Source organism: Drosophila subobscura, chromosome O, assembly GCF_008121235.1.
Source record: "Drosophila subobscura isolate 14011-0131.10 chromosome O, UCBerk_Dsub_1.0, whole genome shotgun sequence".
NCBI lineage: Eukaryota > Metazoa > Arthropoda > Insecta > Diptera > Drosophilidae > Drosophila > Drosophila subobscura.
Genome location: NC_048533.1, coordinates 27,300,681 through 27,316,852, shown reverse-complemented (window position 1 = coordinate 27,316,852; position 16,172 = coordinate 27,300,681). Strand labels below are relative to the sequence as shown.

Below are 16,172 nucleotides of genomic sequence, written 5' to 3'. Positions count from 1 at the left end.
GTCCTTGTCCTGGCAGTGGCCTCATTTGTTTTAATGTGTCAATTTGTTGACTTTTCGTGGCCCCTTTGAGGCATGGGCGTGCAAATGGGAGCAGAAGTGTGGGATGGGAGTGTGTGTTGTTGCTGCTGCCACTGCACACACCTGTAATCTGTCATCTGTCGCTTTAATAAACGTTTAATGCTCGTTCATGGGCGTGGCCCGGACCACAAACTTGACAAACTTTTGATTTGGCACTAGCCCAGGGGTTCCCTCATCATTTTTCGATTGTATTTGTATACCTGGTTGTCGTAGGATCAAGGGTATAGTGTTTTTGTTTGGAATCCCTCTAGCTCTCTCTTCCAGCGTGACTTGACAGTCAAGCTTGTTTTTATTGATTCGCTATGAGCTACGGAGAGTAAATTGCGCACTTAAGGTGAACCTTTCGCTGGCAGAAAGAATCTGTTTTCATTCCATTTAAAGCTCACTTAAGGCAACAATTTTGCCTGATTTACAGGTCATATATTTCCCTATGTGTATGTGGGATGTGGGCTCCATTAAATTTTTATTAAGTGCAAAATGAAATTGCCTCACTTTTCGCTGTGCTTACCGCTGCTCTTTGGCTGTCTCTTTCGCTTTTTTTCTCTACCTCTCGCTCTCTGTTGTCTTTCTCTGTGGCTGGCTCTGTCTTTTGTTTTTGTGTTGGGGACTTAATGCGCTTTAAGCTCGTTGGAACTTTGGTGGCCATTTAAAATTTGTGCCGACATAAAGCATAAATTATGGCGTTTGCCGTTTGCCATGCCTCAGCCACACCAACTCCCACATACACACACACCCTGTCTCTCTCTATCTTTCTGAACCCCATACTTAAGCGTTAAACAAGCTCATGTACACACACACATGTGTACACACTTTTATAACCTGAGTGTATGTGTGTCGAGCATATGGCAAACATTTCCTTGCATTTTAATACACGATAATTGTGGGGTATCCAACAGGGTATACTGTCTTTGGGCGAATATAATTCACAGATAATGAATAAGAACAAAGAATCCCATAGATTTTAGTGAAAGATAATAATAAGATTATGATGGTAGATAAACCCTTAGTTAACATAGGTGGAGCTCTCCTTTGATCTCGCTCCCAGATTAGTTTCTGTTTCTCTTTGCGCGTCTCTCCATGTATCCAATTAGAGGGTGTTCTCGCAGTCTTAATTATGCAACTAAATCTGTTTTCTCGTTTGCTTGCTTTTGCGTTTTGTTTATGTGAAACTAGCGCATTGAAATTGCATTTTTAATGCGCTTATTAAAATGATAAAGTGGCCGGGGATACTCGAACTGAACAACGACGATACTACAACTTCCCCTCGCACATGTGCCACATGTTGGCACCCACTCCGCCCATTATTGTTGTTCTTTCTGGTTGGTATCGTTCCGCCTCTAAGTAGTTCTTTTATTTTGTTTTTTGCACTCATTTTCATTCGTTGGATGTTCCCTTTTTGGACGCAAAAGTTAATTAAGTTGCAAATGCCGGAGCGTGAGTACATTAAAAACTAATTGCTGCTATCGTTATCGTTACGGTTACGGCTACAGGCATTACCATTACGTAACGTAACGTACTGCTCATTACGTTTCGCTTGGCTACACGGACACACAGAAAAAATCGTGAAAATGGAGTACTTAGAGAATGAAGCCTGTGCAAATGGCACTCTCATTCTAGAAAGGAGCTTTAAACTTAATTTTGGAGTTGAAACGTAGTTGAATTTAAGGGAGAAGCGAGTAAGTTTCTTTCCCAGCGTGTCTTAGCAGTGAGCGTGTGTAGAAATGGAAGGAACTTACGCTTTAAAATCAAATTAAATCACGAAATATATACATTTTTCTATCATTTTGATTCATAATTGAAACATAATTAATTTAAACGAATAACTCATGGCTCTGCCTCTGAAATCCTCAGTCTGGAATCTGTCTGCTCCTCCACTCCTCTCAATCCATCCGTTCATCCGCTCTCGCTTGACGCTTTAGCTGATTGCTCGTGTATCCTTCTCAAAAAACGGTTTTCGCTGTGTGCTGTTTTCATTTTCGACCTTAATTTCATTGACGCGCCCAAATTTTGGCTAGGCACTCACTCACACTCACTCGCTGACTCAGCCACACACTCACATACTCAGAGAAAAGAGAGAGCAAAAGAGAGAGGAAAAGAGAGAGTGGAACGTAAAAAATTTGTTTGTGCTCACACTTGAGTGCCATCCGCAGCCGCAGCCGCAGCCTCTTCTGCCCTCATCCGGTCCATATATTCGTAGAGCCGCAGCTTCAGCTCCACCTTCTTCCATTCCATTCTTGTATCCTTGTATCCCCCGTCCCGTGTGCCGTGGCCGTGTGTTTCCACCTCAATTTCAGTTTGTTTAGTTTTTTGTGGGTTCTGTTCGTGTTCATGTCCGTGTCTTTTTTTTTCGAGTCGTTTACATTGTCTAAACACCCGGGCAAGGCCAGAAGGAGAGCCCAACAAGTGTACGGGTCTTTTGGCCATAAAGGTGTATATATATCGTATCCTCCTTCTCCTATCCCCCGCCCCATCCAGCCATATCCTATTCCCAGTTGGGTTTCCCCCCAACCCATTGCTTTCATCACACTCTCTTTTCGCAGCTTCTCATCTTTCAGAGAGGGGAAAAGTTTTGTGCTGTTTTTATTTTGTTGCGCACTTTTTTATGATTTTCAGAGTTTCAGACGTGTAGGTGTTTATACACCCCGAATACCCGCTCCAACTCCCCAAGCCAGATGTCTGGGGCGGGGGTGATGCTGCCCTCCCGCTGCTGCCTCTTGCTGGCTGCCACGCGTTGTACATTTAATGGCGTTGATATGGTTTTATGACCTTTGTGGCCTGCTACACATACGCCCCCGAAAATTGCATTGTTGGCTTTATTTTCTCTCACTCTTCCACTTCCCTCCACCAGCTTCCGTTTTCCTCTACGCCCTTGTTTTTTATTACATTCATTTTATGTTTTTTATGATTCTCTGTGCTTTTGTTTCTCTCTGTGTTGTTTAATTTTCCTTTTTTTTGCCCCATCACCCAAGGAGTCATAATTTCTAAGTTGATTTTCTTGTTTGCCCCGTGAATGGTGCTCCTGCCGCTGTGGAAGGATATACTGCGGGGGGAGGGAGTACCCGTGCACGGGGTGTGCTTGTAGGCCGTTTTTAAAAGCATTTGCTTTCAATTCAAGTACCAAATGCATTTCTGTAAATAAAAATGCAATTTGATTGCTTTTCGCTTTTACTTTTTTTCTACATGTTTTTTTCTGCTTGTTTTTGTTTTTGGTTGTGCTGTGTGTGTGTATGTTTCTGTCATCGTATTTCAAATGTGACAAATTGAGTGGTTGAATCGACGAGGACCCAGCACTCCTGACTGGCGCAAGGATTGCAAAAACACCTGCAGCCCTTTGCTGCATGAAAGTGCGAAATTTGTTTGCATTTTTATATATATAAATTCAGAAAATGTGGAGGGGATATTGGATTGGGTGGGTAGGATTTATTGATGCCAGACGGAAATAACCGCAAAACGGGTGAGACAGACCACTTGAACTGTGTTTGTGTCTGTGAAAAGGGTTGAAAGGGATAAGCAAAGGGGGCAGGGTAGGGGTGGGAATGCCTCCTGAAATGATTCTTTAATAAAACTTAATTTTGTTAGGTATTCGAGTGCAAAGTTAAACCAAAAAGAACGCTGCATGTAAGGAGTGGCCCCAATTCCAGCAATAATAAAAATGTTTCTTGTTTATTTGGCAGACATTTGAGGAATGGGGGAGCCAAGTGCCAGGTCGTACCACGAATCATCAATCGATTACCAAGAAAGTGACAAAAGAATTTTACGCCCAGCAAACCTGCCCCCTTCAGAAAATAGAGTCAATATATTTGATTTATGGCTTAAGGGTAGACAATTCTAGGAGGAAATTGCGTGACTGTTTAATTGAAATGGCTCCAAGCAGCAACAGCAGCAGGAGGTGGATCAAGAGGCGGAGCAGCTGGTCTTAGAGGCAATAATATGCAAAAACGAAGGCCACTTGGCCAGAGAGAGCGTAGAGGACCTCTGCCAGACAGTTTATGGCTTGACTGACTCTCCGAGCATGCTCCAAAATTCATGAGCCACAAAAACGCATAAATATCAACGTTGTTTTTGTCCCCCCCTCGCCTGCAGACGAGACACGAATGGTGGCAACAACAGAAAAAGTATGCCCCTGGCTGAACTAGGACTCTAGGCAATTCTGATGAAAATTATGACAATAATTGTCATTAAATCAAAAATGCTCAGTAATTGTCTCATAAATTTACTATGCAAATTGTGGGAGGCAGGGGGCAGAGTAGAAAAGTAACTCCTCCCAGATCGGCAGGACCACGTTTCGTGTTTTGGACTTTGGCAAAAATTTTACGATATCAATAAAAACGTCGACAATATAAACTTTACTTCTGCCTGGTGCTTGTGCCTGTGCCTGGTTCTTTTTTGGATTTTGTGTTGTGCTCCGTGAGCCCTCTCGTCCTTTTTGTGGGGGGGAGCATTAAATTTGTATAGCATATTTCTAGGCGCACGTTGGTTTTAGTTTCTTGTGTTGCCTGACTGCCTGACTGCCTGCCTGTTGTTTAGAGGTAGAAAACGACAACGAGCTACACGGAGCCACAAAAGTTTTTACGATGCCTCATAAAAGCCTCAAACGGAACAGCAGCCATTGGCCAAAATGGACTTTTGGTTGGACAGAAAACTTGCGCTGCAAAGGATTAGATAAGAGGCATAAACCCAACCGATGGTCCTGCCGCCTGTTCGTTCGCTCGTATCGTTCATTCGTTCCTACCTTTTTATGCCGTCACCCCCACTGCCATGCACTTGTTGTTGTCGTCGTCGTTATGTGGGCGTTTCTATGCTCCTAGGTAAAGGGGCATTAAAAACGCAAACAGAAGTAAAAATAAAAAAACGATTCCTGGCTGGCCCTTAAAATCAAACGAAAAAAAAGAGGAGAGTCTAGGCTGGCCTGGCCATGGTTGGCCCAATGGCGATTTAAAGTTTCAACGCCCACAAATTTACACACAGGGAAACCTTCTGACACGACAAACAACAAAAGTGGGCGAGTGGGCGGGTGTGGTGCGGTGACCACAGGAAGCCGCAAAGTGGCTTTTTAATGCACAGCAGGAGAGGCAACAGGAGCAGTAACAACCGGAGCAGCAAGTGCAGCAAGGAACAGCAGCAGCAGGAAAAGCAACAGCTAAAAGGAAAAGAGTGGCAACGTCATTAAATATAGGACTGATGCCAGAAATAACAAGTGCAACAGCGGACAAATACTTACAACATCAGAAACAAAGAACAGCAGCATTAATAGCTGCAGCAGTAGCGGAACGTGCAATGCAAGAAACACAGCCACGTGAGATGTTTTCAAGGCTCCAAGTTGTTAGTTTTATTATTTACCTGCAATGACAGAGGAAGCTGCCACAGCAGGTTGACTAACAAAGTAATCCCTCAGAAGTGGCAGCAGCAGAAACATTAACCCAAAACAATATCATTAAAATTAACAGAATCAACATTTCGCATTGAACAGAGTCCTTAACTGCAGGAGCACATCGGATATGGCAACAGAACCATAACAAGTGTCAACAACTGCAGCCGCCACAACTGCAACATCACCTCACACGACGCAGCAACGTCATGCAATAATTATATTGAGAATAACACGCACTTTTTCATTGAAAAATTGCTTACTTTGCTGCCCACAAAACACATGCCCCAAAGGGTTCGGTTCGGCCTGTCCTTCCTGGGTGGATTGGTGTTTTCCAGAGTGTGAATGTGTGTGGTCTGTTGCATTAATTTAATTATGGCCTGGGTGTGTTTGTGTGTGACAGACCTGATATACACAAAAATTAAAGCTAAAAGTACGTGGAGGATTTCCTTCTCAAGGTCAAAAAACAACGGCGTAATGACATATGGCGATGAATGGGCTTTGAAACGCCCACCCGAGGCATACACCAGCTTCAAGTTCTTGGGCAAAAACAGAGGCAGCAACAACAACAAAGTGTTGAAAGTAGTTGTTGTGGCACATCTGATTTGAACATAAGCCATATGTGTGTGTGTGTTTTTGGGTAGCTTCATTAATAATTCAACAAGAGTCGACAGCATGGGGCTTGAGGAACACACACAGACGAACCTTTTTTTTCTTCATCAATACCAAAATGTTGCATATAGATGGGGGATATAAAATATGTACATTAAAGCTGATGGGAAGGTCAATCCCGAGATAGCTTCCCCCAGCCAGCTGAAAGTGTAAGACGAAGCAGAAATACGCTTTACAGGAGGCCATAAAAAGGATGCTGGAACAGCTACCCATAGATCTTTCGAGTCCAAGTGCATTTAGTGCCATAGTTCAGATACCCCTAGCATAGCATAGCATATCGAAAAAGGTATACACGTCTCAAGTAAATTAAAGTTTTTCAAGGTTTTGAGACAGCCGAAAGAAATCCCAATGATTTATGAATTGAGGCCTTCGGCTGACGACAAGAGGTGAGGCGAGGTTTACACTGAACGAAACTCAAGTGTCTTCTCGATTATTTCTCACTTTCCCGGCGTCTCTGGCTCTCTTGCCCTCTGAGAACTTTTTTGGACAGCTTGAGAAATTATTATGTTTTGCTTTTAGCGTGATTGAAATGAAATTAAACTGCGTGCTGGCTGCCTGACTGCCTGCACGGTCTGCCAGCTGCCAGGGACATGTGTTGACATAAAAAACGAATGCGAATATTCACAAAAAAAATGAATATAAACTAGACGAGAGGGCGTGAGGGCGTGTGGGGTGCTGCTGCTGTGCAAGAAAAGACAAAGTTGAAGGCGAATGAAGAAAAAATTTCATTTACAAAATGAAAATTTAGTAAGCCAAACTCGGTACGTAACGGGGATGGGGTGGGTTGGGAAATGAGCCCCTGATAAACATATTTCTTCATGTACTTATATAGAAGGATGTCTCTTAAGGATCTTAATCGTGTGTCCCTGTGTGTGTGTGGCTGACAATTTGCGCGACTTATTTATGTATAATTTTTTCCTTCATTGTCAGCTGCATTGCGGCACATCCTTCCCGAAATGTGTGTGTGTGCGCTTGACAGCAAAAACCTTTTAAATCCTTGTTAACTTTTCCAAAAGCTCAGGTTTCTCCTTTCTCTTTTTTTTCCACATACTCCACCCGTACGCGTTTTTATATGGACATTTACTCGGTATTTCGCTTGTGGGCGCCTTGTGTCATCAGCAGCTCAAGTAAAATATAAATTGAAAAGCATTTGAAATGGGATTTTCTTTGCTTATTTATTTTTTGCTGTTGCTTTTATTGTTGGCATATAAACTGAAATTATGCTGATTGTTTGGCTTTGGCTCCGAGCCCCAAATCGAGAGAAATTAGTGAGACTTATTGGTTTTGTGTACCTAAGGGAAAACAATTGCATGTGGAGAGCAGTGCTGCAAATTGATTGAAGGCAGAAAAAGTTTAATTCTCTAATAACTTTAATTGAGATGCCCAAGCTTAGGGTTCTGTTGCAGAGACAGATAGAAATAAATATATTGGGTATTAAACCTGCAGGATAGAAACAGATTTGTGATTGGTTTTTCCTTTTTTCGCTTAGAACAGCTTAGCCGCTTATAATATTCCTTTACTTTCCTTTACTTGAGCAAAAGAGTGCTTACCACCTCTCTCTGTTTTATTTTCTCTTATCCCCACAAAATGATCTAAATCTTTTTTCGCATTTATTTCGAATTAAACAAAGAAAATTCTTCTCACCAAAATCTATGCAAATTAGCAAAAGATTAAGACTACAAAAATTCGCACAAAAATAAACCACAGAGAAAAGCGAAAACCTTACTTATAAAGCATTAAAAACTAGTTGGGGGCGGGGATTAGGTGGGCGTGTGACAGCCCTCAGCTCTGCTGCATCCACCAGAAGACCGAAAGCTGCTTAAGTGTAAAATGCGGCATATAAATGAACTCATTAAAACATGTCCAGAATGGCTGGGCAGAGACCCTAAGATAATATTTTTGCTATTTGAGAAATGTATTTTTCATTAATTTGGAAGCATTTAAATATTTACAGAGTCCGTGGCACTGCACCCGCCCATTGCCCACCCCGTAGTCTGCCACATAATAATTAATTGTATGGCCTCCTCAAGTGGCAGGCCAAAAAATGTTGCTTCAGCTTGTAAATTATTCGAGAGGTGCCGCATTTCACACTTTAAGCTGACAGATGAAGAAGGGGGGCATGGCATGGCAATGGGAAAGGGAAAGGGACAGGGTGGAAAAGGAGTGGCAACAATCCTTCCTTCAGAAGGTGAAAATTTATGCAATGAAATTAATTCCATGCAAAAACAATTAAGTTAATTTAGCAAAAAACGAGAGCGGAGAGGCAAAAGCGCAGCTACCGGGAAAAATCAGTCTCAAACTGGAAATATAATAAACTTTTGGAGTGGCACAGAAGGAGCACAGGAGCAGGAGCAGGCTGACGATAAGGACGATGAGGGAGGGTGGCAGAATAACTCAAGCGTTGGTCATGAGTTGTTGTGGGGTGGAGGTGTGGGTGTGAGGTGGTTGGAAAATGCTTTAAATTTCCATTGCCCCATTGCCATTGCCTCCTGTGTGTGTGTGTTGTGTAATACAAACGCAATTAAAACCCGCTGAAGAGGCGCAAACAACAGACAGGCCGCTTGGGGGTGGGATCAAGAGGTTGGGGGTGGCGATGGAGTCGACTGACTACAGGAACAGGAAGGGAAGGAGAAGAATGAACAGCAACGGGATCCCAGTGCCAGTGTGCCGCCCAACAAATGAAATGAATGAACACAGAGAGAGAGAACGAGAGAAGCGAAACGACACCGTAAAACATTTAAATGCCGAAAAATAGACAACAACAAAAAGGCAGGAAAAGGAAAGCAGAAATCCGAAGCGTGAAATACCCTTTACTGATGTATTGGCAACACTTCAAATGCAAATTGCAACGATGATTTGTTCAGATTTAAAAGTTAGATCCACAAATCCCTGCCGTTGCTTCTGCGACTGAAAGTCAAATGAAGGGCTTAAGCATGACTTACAGACGAAATTACTTCGCTTGCCCAAATCTCTGTCGAAAATTCGTATACCCCATTTGATAAAAAAGGGTACAATGCAAGAGGGAAAGGAAAAGAGAGAGGCTTACGGGATGTGGAGGGAGAAGAGCAGTGGAGAGATGCTGAAATGCAAAGGGCGGAGTGTGAGGATGGAATTTCGCTTTCAAATTTGCGTTGGCGCGTGAAATATACTTGTACGAGCATTTGTATCTGAATCTGTGCGTGTGAAAGGGTGCTCGTATATGTATGTATGTATGTACGTCTGTGTGCGTGAAAGGATTGCGAATTTCACAGTCAATGCATTTAAGGTTCGAGCAATGGAGGGGCAACAATAAAAATTGTGTGTAATTTAGCAGCTGAGGCTCAGGCCCCAGAGAGGATGAGGATACGAAATCGTAAGAGTGGAAAGTGGAGCCAGGAGGCAGGAAGCAGCAGCACAGATAGGAAGAAAGAGTGTTAGATAAGAGAGAAGTTATCTCATCTGCTGATTGTTGTTTCATTTATCACGCAAATGTCAAGAGCTCAACATGGAGCAGTAAAAAAAAAACAGTAGGAGGAATATACTTTTTAATTGCATTTCAGGCTGTAAGCCAACCCTCACCCACCCACCCTCGACGGGCACCCTCTTTGAGGTGTTAAATGGGAAACTTCTATGCGAGACAGCGATAGAAAAAAAGCATGGAAAATACAAAGTGACTGAGAGACGGAGAATCCAATCCAACCCCTCTGGGCCGCCTGAACATTGACATTGACACAACCCCTGGCAGAACCCCTAGACCTTGCCACCTCACACTCTTGCTCTCCTTTTCTCTCTCTCTCTCTCTCTCTCTCTCTCTCTCTTGCTGGGCAACTCACAAGCGTGCAATAAATTTTTCAATGTCATGCCTGCTCGTCGCGCAATCTATATAAAAAACAACAGCAAGCAACAGAAGGAATAATATCAGTGGAAGGAACTTGAACTTCCCCAAGAAGGAGGAACGATGGAAGAAGAGGCACACAACAGTATCATATGGTATCGCATCGTAAACCCATCTGAAAACCCTTGCCGCCAACCACTAAGCACCCAAACTGCTGAAACAAACTTCCAATCAGACCCCTCGAGTCAGATGCAGGGGGGGAAACCCTCGCCCCTTGCCAGGGACTTTGTGATAAATGTGCTGTAGCTTTTTGTCTTTACTTCATTTGAAGTTGGCTTTGGCCAGCAGCTGAAGCTGTGGCTCCATCGTCGCACCAACTGAAAGTTCTGCTGAAAGTGTTGAAGCAGCACTTTGGCAGCGCATCAACGCCACAACAAGCTCCACCCACTTTTGCCACCATGCCCTGATGCTGCTGCTCCTCCCGCTGCTGTCTGCTTTCTGGCCAACGGCGTGTTTGCTTTTTTATCTGCGTTTTGCATGTCGTCTTCAGAGTAGTTTTTCTGGATACTCTTTGGCATAGAGAGGGCATTGCAGCACTTTGGACACTCTATTTCATCTGTGATTCTCTGAATAGAAAGGGTATTGCCAGCATCGGTCTATGAAGGCACCCAAACCTTTCATCCTTGTATTTCTTTTTCTTGTGCACAAGTTACATTTTTAATCGCGCCTCTGAGACTTCATTAGTGCAACAGAAGCGCAGCGAAAATGGACAGAAAGACACACAACGCAAAAAAGGGAAAGGAGCATAGAGAGAGACACAGAGTAGGAGGAGGATTGTGCTTCTAGAAGTGGCAAAAGAGTCTAAAACATGTGCGACGCTGTTTCAAGTGCAGCTGATGCCGCTGCCCCAAACCGCTGCTGCCGCTGATGGTTCTCTTGTGCCCCTTGTTGTCTGCCAAATGGCGCATGAAGCACCATCAGAGTACCACCACCAGTACCACACTACCACCACTATGGCCCCTTCTCTCCGTCTGGCTGTGGAGGGGCACTGGCACTTGCCCTGAGTTGAAGTGTTGTCTCTGCTTTTTGTGTGAACCCTTTCCCTGGTCTTTCCACAGTTTCAGTTTCAGCCTCCGCCGCTTCAGGTTGAAATGAAGTGTGTTTGTCTTGAGCTTCAAGTGTGGCAGGTTGTGATTTTTATTTAAAAACTAAGTAAATAAATAAACAAACGAAAACGAAGCAACTCCACATCTTTCAGCAGTCAGTTCTGCCGATAAGATTGCGAACCATTTATGGCTGATATTTACACACGCACTTGACATGACTTTGCCAGAAAAAAAAGGGAACACCTTTTCCCTACCCACATGTCGTATGCGTGTTACGTGCCTCACTTTGCCCCGCTTTTACTTTGCCGCCCCATACTTTTCTTGCTGTTGTTCGCAAAAACATAAAATATGCATAAATTCCAGCATATTTCAGCATTGGAGTTCGTTCCGCTCTCTTGTCTTTCGCCTCCCATAAAAACGCAGCAACAAAAAGTAGCAGCAGCAGCAGCTAAAGAATTCCACAGGAAGCAGCACAGCACAAAATGTTGCCAGCGTATCGTACATATAATATTTTCATTTCATTTGCAGCTTATTGACAATTGACATGAAATTGCCATTTTCTACGTTTTGTTGCTGCCACCGGCACGAATTTTATGCTACACGACGACACGACTCTTCTTGTTATGCGACTGCAAATAAAGTAATAAAAAAAAGTTGGAAAAAGTCAAGTAAAAACGTAGCAGGAGCAACGTAATGAAAGCCAAGAACATGCAACCAAAAATGTACAGTGCACATTTTTCACATTTCTCGTTTGGATTTTAAGTGAAAACCCATGACACATAGTTGACATTTTCCACTCTCCCTCCTCTCTGCATGTGAGTCATTTTCCGCAGAAGAGCCAGAAAATAGTTCGGATTTGCGGAGGGTTCTCTTTGGGGTTCCATAAAGCTCAGCTAATTGGGCGATCTCTTTGCTTTGGATTCACCTTTTTTTTTTGTGTGTTGTCTACTTTCTCTTTTGGATTTTTGTGTTTCCTGTTTATTTTACAACCCCTGCAAATCCCTTAAGACGGATTTTCTTCTCTCCACTGCCATCCGATATCTGCAACTCCCCCAAAAGATATATCTCAAAATCCCAGCAATCTGTCTGGGGCAACCAAAGAAGATTTATTGCAAAGGAAACAAATTTGGTTGCATATTCGATGACAAAAAACGGTGTCAAGTGTCGCTGGAATATATAGCACATAATAAATTGTAAATTATTATTTTTTATTGAAACCCAAGACGACTTTTGACAGCGGAAATCTCTGTAGACTGAGAGTGAGAGATTTTCAATTAGAGGCTGTTGCGCGTGTTCCGTGTCCTGTGGCGCTGGACGTGGTATAAATCACTGGCAAGATGTCAACCACTGACTAACTAGCTAGCTGAAGACATAATTAATTAGCTTTTAATGCAGCCAAGACAACGAGAGAGAGAGATAGCGAGAGCAAGGAAGGAGTAGGAGCTGGAGCAGTAGCAGAATGAACCCAAGGAATGCCGCTGGCAGATTGGGGACTGAGAGTCGGAGAGAGTAGAAAGTGGAGAGAGAGTGCATTTAGTCAAACGGAAAATGATGCCGGGGAATGCTGTGCTGTGATTCTGACAGACAGACAGACGACCAGACAATCCACAGAGCCCCCAGAGCAGGAGTCAGGCGCACATACTCGTGTATCCTTCTCTTCCTGCGGGACATAATGCTTGATCCTTTGTAGACATTTCGTTAAAAGTTAGCACAGTGATAGAGGGGAGGTACGAGAGCAAAGCACTGCCAACAATCAAATCAAAAGCAAACAATGGGCAAAAATGTAAGAAAACATAACCAGAGATAAGCGGCTTGCTCGGGCAAGCAAAAAAGATGGCGACAGCAGCGCGTTGCGTTGTAGCTGTAAACGGAAACGCAGACATGGCAAATGCAAAAGCAAAAAAATAACAGAAAAAAACAAAAAATAGAAGGAAGAAAATAAAAGAGAGAAAACATAGCAAAGAAAGAAGGCAAAAGGACCCAAGCCAAGCCGAGCCAAGCCAAGCACCCACCCAATATGGTCTCGCGGCACTGGCTAAAAATGGGAGTGCAAATGTCGGCGTGTCCTTGTCCTTGCCACTGCCAGTGACAGTTCCAGTGCCACTGCCACTCCCACATGCCGCCCTGCTGCTGTCCCTGCGGCTGGTTGCTGGTGGCTGGTGTGCTGTTGTCTGCTGCAAATACCGCAACATGTACTCAAGCAGATAATGTTAAATACCACTCGAGAGCGACAGAGAGACAGAGAGAAAGAGAGAGAGAGAGACCTAGCCAGCAAAGGAAGCAGCAAATCCAGGGAACAACAAAAGACATAAGCGCTCCAACTGTGGAAGGGATGGATAGATGGGGACTGAGACTGGGACTGGTCAGGACACTAGCAGTTAAAAGGACACCATCCGGCAGAGGACACATTCAGCTGGCGAAAAAAAAAACACTGAAACCGAAAGCATCTCCTATGGCTGCCTCCCGAACCTGTCCCCCTGTCCAGTCGAGACAAAAGTTCAAAGACATTTCGAAAGCTGCTGCTGCTGCATCTCCACTCTCCATCTCTCTGTGTTGCTGTCAGTGGCTGAGTCAGTTAGCCTTTGGTGCTGCTCTTGCCGGAAAATTTAAGCGTAACATTAAATAATTTACAAACAAATGGCGACGCCGCCGCCGCCGATGCCGCCGCCATGCTCTCAGGCTTAATCGCCGGAAATACGCAAAAAAGCTGCTGAGCAAAAGGAAGCTGGAGTGGAGCCGGATTCCCAGCGACGCATGTGCATGTGGCATGCGGCATGTGGGCATGTGGCTGAAGGAAGAAAATCAATAAAACGTGTGCGAGGATGCGGCGGTTTTGCTTTTGCCACTTTTACTTTTTCCCAGCACCCCCAGCACTCTCTCAGCTCTCAGGACAAGGCGCACAGGACGAGCTTCCGATGTCGTCGGCGTCGTCGTCGTTGTCGTTGCTTTGTCATTTGTTTGGCCTGCAGCTAAATTTGCCTGTCCCTCGCTACTCATTGTATGTGCAAGTGTCTGTCTGTGTGTGTGTATCTATGCGAGTATATATGTATTACTATATATCCGCCTGTACACTGTACTATTCAGAGGACTCCCCTTTTTAGACACATGGCAGCAGGACTTAGGTGTGGCTCCTGGCAGCTGTTTCTCTCGCTCTCTCTCGCTCTTTGCTCTGCCTCTCGTTTGGCTACAAAGTGCAACAAACCGAATTGGAAATGGAAAATGTGCGACGCCACTCACGATTTTTGCATTTATAAAAGAAACGAAAGAGCGAGAGAGGGAGAGTGCGAAGCAGGGACTGGAACTGGGCGCCTGACAAGCGTTAATCTCGAAATAAAATATTTGTTATTCGAGGCAGGCAGAACTCTCGCCTGGCGAGGCGTAAATTCAACCACCAAAAAAATACGTAGCATGATTATGGGCGCAGCAAGTTGTGAACCTTACATACGCTCTGTCCTTAAATACCCTTCTCAGAGAGTATTATAGCATTGAGCAGCCCCCTGTCTTCGTATACCTGCTAGAGTATCTAAATCTTCAGCGTTTGGTTTTGCTTTTTCTTTTCTTTAAGGGTTTTACTTTTTCTGCTGATTATCTTTCGGTCGGCAGTGACTTTCCCATAGATTTTGCATAAATTTCCCAACTGCACGAAAAGTTTTTCAAAGACAGCCAGGCCGGGCTGCCGCCATGTATTTGGGGGGGATATCTTTTACGTCTAAGCTCTGGGAAGCACTTCATTTCGAGTGGGAGAGAGAGTAAGCATTTTGGGGAAGGGCTAGGGCCCAGGAGCCAGGTGTTTGCTTACCCTGTCAATGTCTCGCAGTCGTCCCGTTATTTGCATATCCCCACTATGTACCTCAGAGAGTGCGCCACTGTATGTGTGGCATGCTAACATTGTGTTTGTATTTCATTAATATTTCAGAGGTGGCGCGTTGTTTGAAATCAAAACATAAATATTAACATACACGAATTGAAACTCTGTATCGCCGCCAGCGCATTTCCTGCCACAAACACACACACACAGAGGTACACCAAAAAAAAAACCAGCTCGAAAATAACAAAAAAACATTAAAAAAGAAGGAAAAAAAAGAGGGAAAAATATGATATAAATGCTGGCCGCAGAAACCGCAAACAAATACCAAAACCCCAACTCCCAACGCCCAATCCGCGAATACGAATGCAAACCCCCAACTCCCAATAATAATAAAAACGTTCCCAAAAACTTTCAAAAAACGAGCAAATTGAAAGAGGTACAAAAAAAATAACGAAATTAAACTGGCAGAAATGCAAGGCAAATATTTTTGTGTCTAGCACGAATTGGATTTCGGATTGGAAATGTATGGTGGCTTTCCATGGGTTCTCCCCGCCCGCGTTGCCTGTGATTCTGTGATATGCTTGTTTTTCATTTAACACGCAAATATTTTGTGGCACGCAAAACTGGTTTGCTTCATAATTTTAAGCAAATACCAAATGGATGGGGAAAGAGAGGGAGAGGGTGGGTGAGAGATGCAAAAGAGTTAATTATAAACGCTATATTTATTGTTTATCGGCGGAAAAGATAAGGCCAATTATATAGCCTGGCAGGTTTTGTGCCGCAGGTGAGCTTTTAAGTTTTAAATTGCCAATTTATTTGGTAATTTTTTGCCATTATGGTCTCGATCCGTTTATCAATTTAGCTACAAATACATTTTTAAAGCTTTAGTTTTAAAACCAATTTAAATCCATGTCCAGTGTCTTTGAATGAGCAGACAGATGCAGCGGTACGCAAATAACGGAGATGTTCGCTTTGCGCTTCCTTCACTTTGTTTTGTTTACACAACGAAACGCGTGGGCAGACACTTGCATCTCACTCGCACTTAGCAGCACCAAGCAGAAGTCTTATCGCTTTGGCAAATCTCTCTCTCCATACGCACTCTCACCACCCACAACAACACGTCTTCAGCAATAGCAGAGGCAAGGCGAACAGACTTTTGCCTCTCACTCGCACTCAGCAACACCTACGCCAACTGTGCATGATTGATTTTGTCGCCGTGCGCTTCGAGAGCCTCTCTGAGTGGGGTTAGCTCAAAACGAGCTCTCTCTATTACTCACAAGCAAAGCAATAACATGCAAGCCCAGCGGCCAGCAAAGTTTTTTTCAG

The 16,172-nt window shown here is 43.8% G+C and overlaps 1 protein-coding gene across 8 annotated transcripts in view; it reads left to right on the top strand.

Moving 5' to 3' along the window:
- Window positions 1–16,172, top strand: part of LOC117897367 (sterile alpha motif domain-containing protein 5) — a 162,960-nt gene that overhangs the window by 107,901 nt on the left and 38,887 nt on the right. The window lies entirely within an intron of this gene.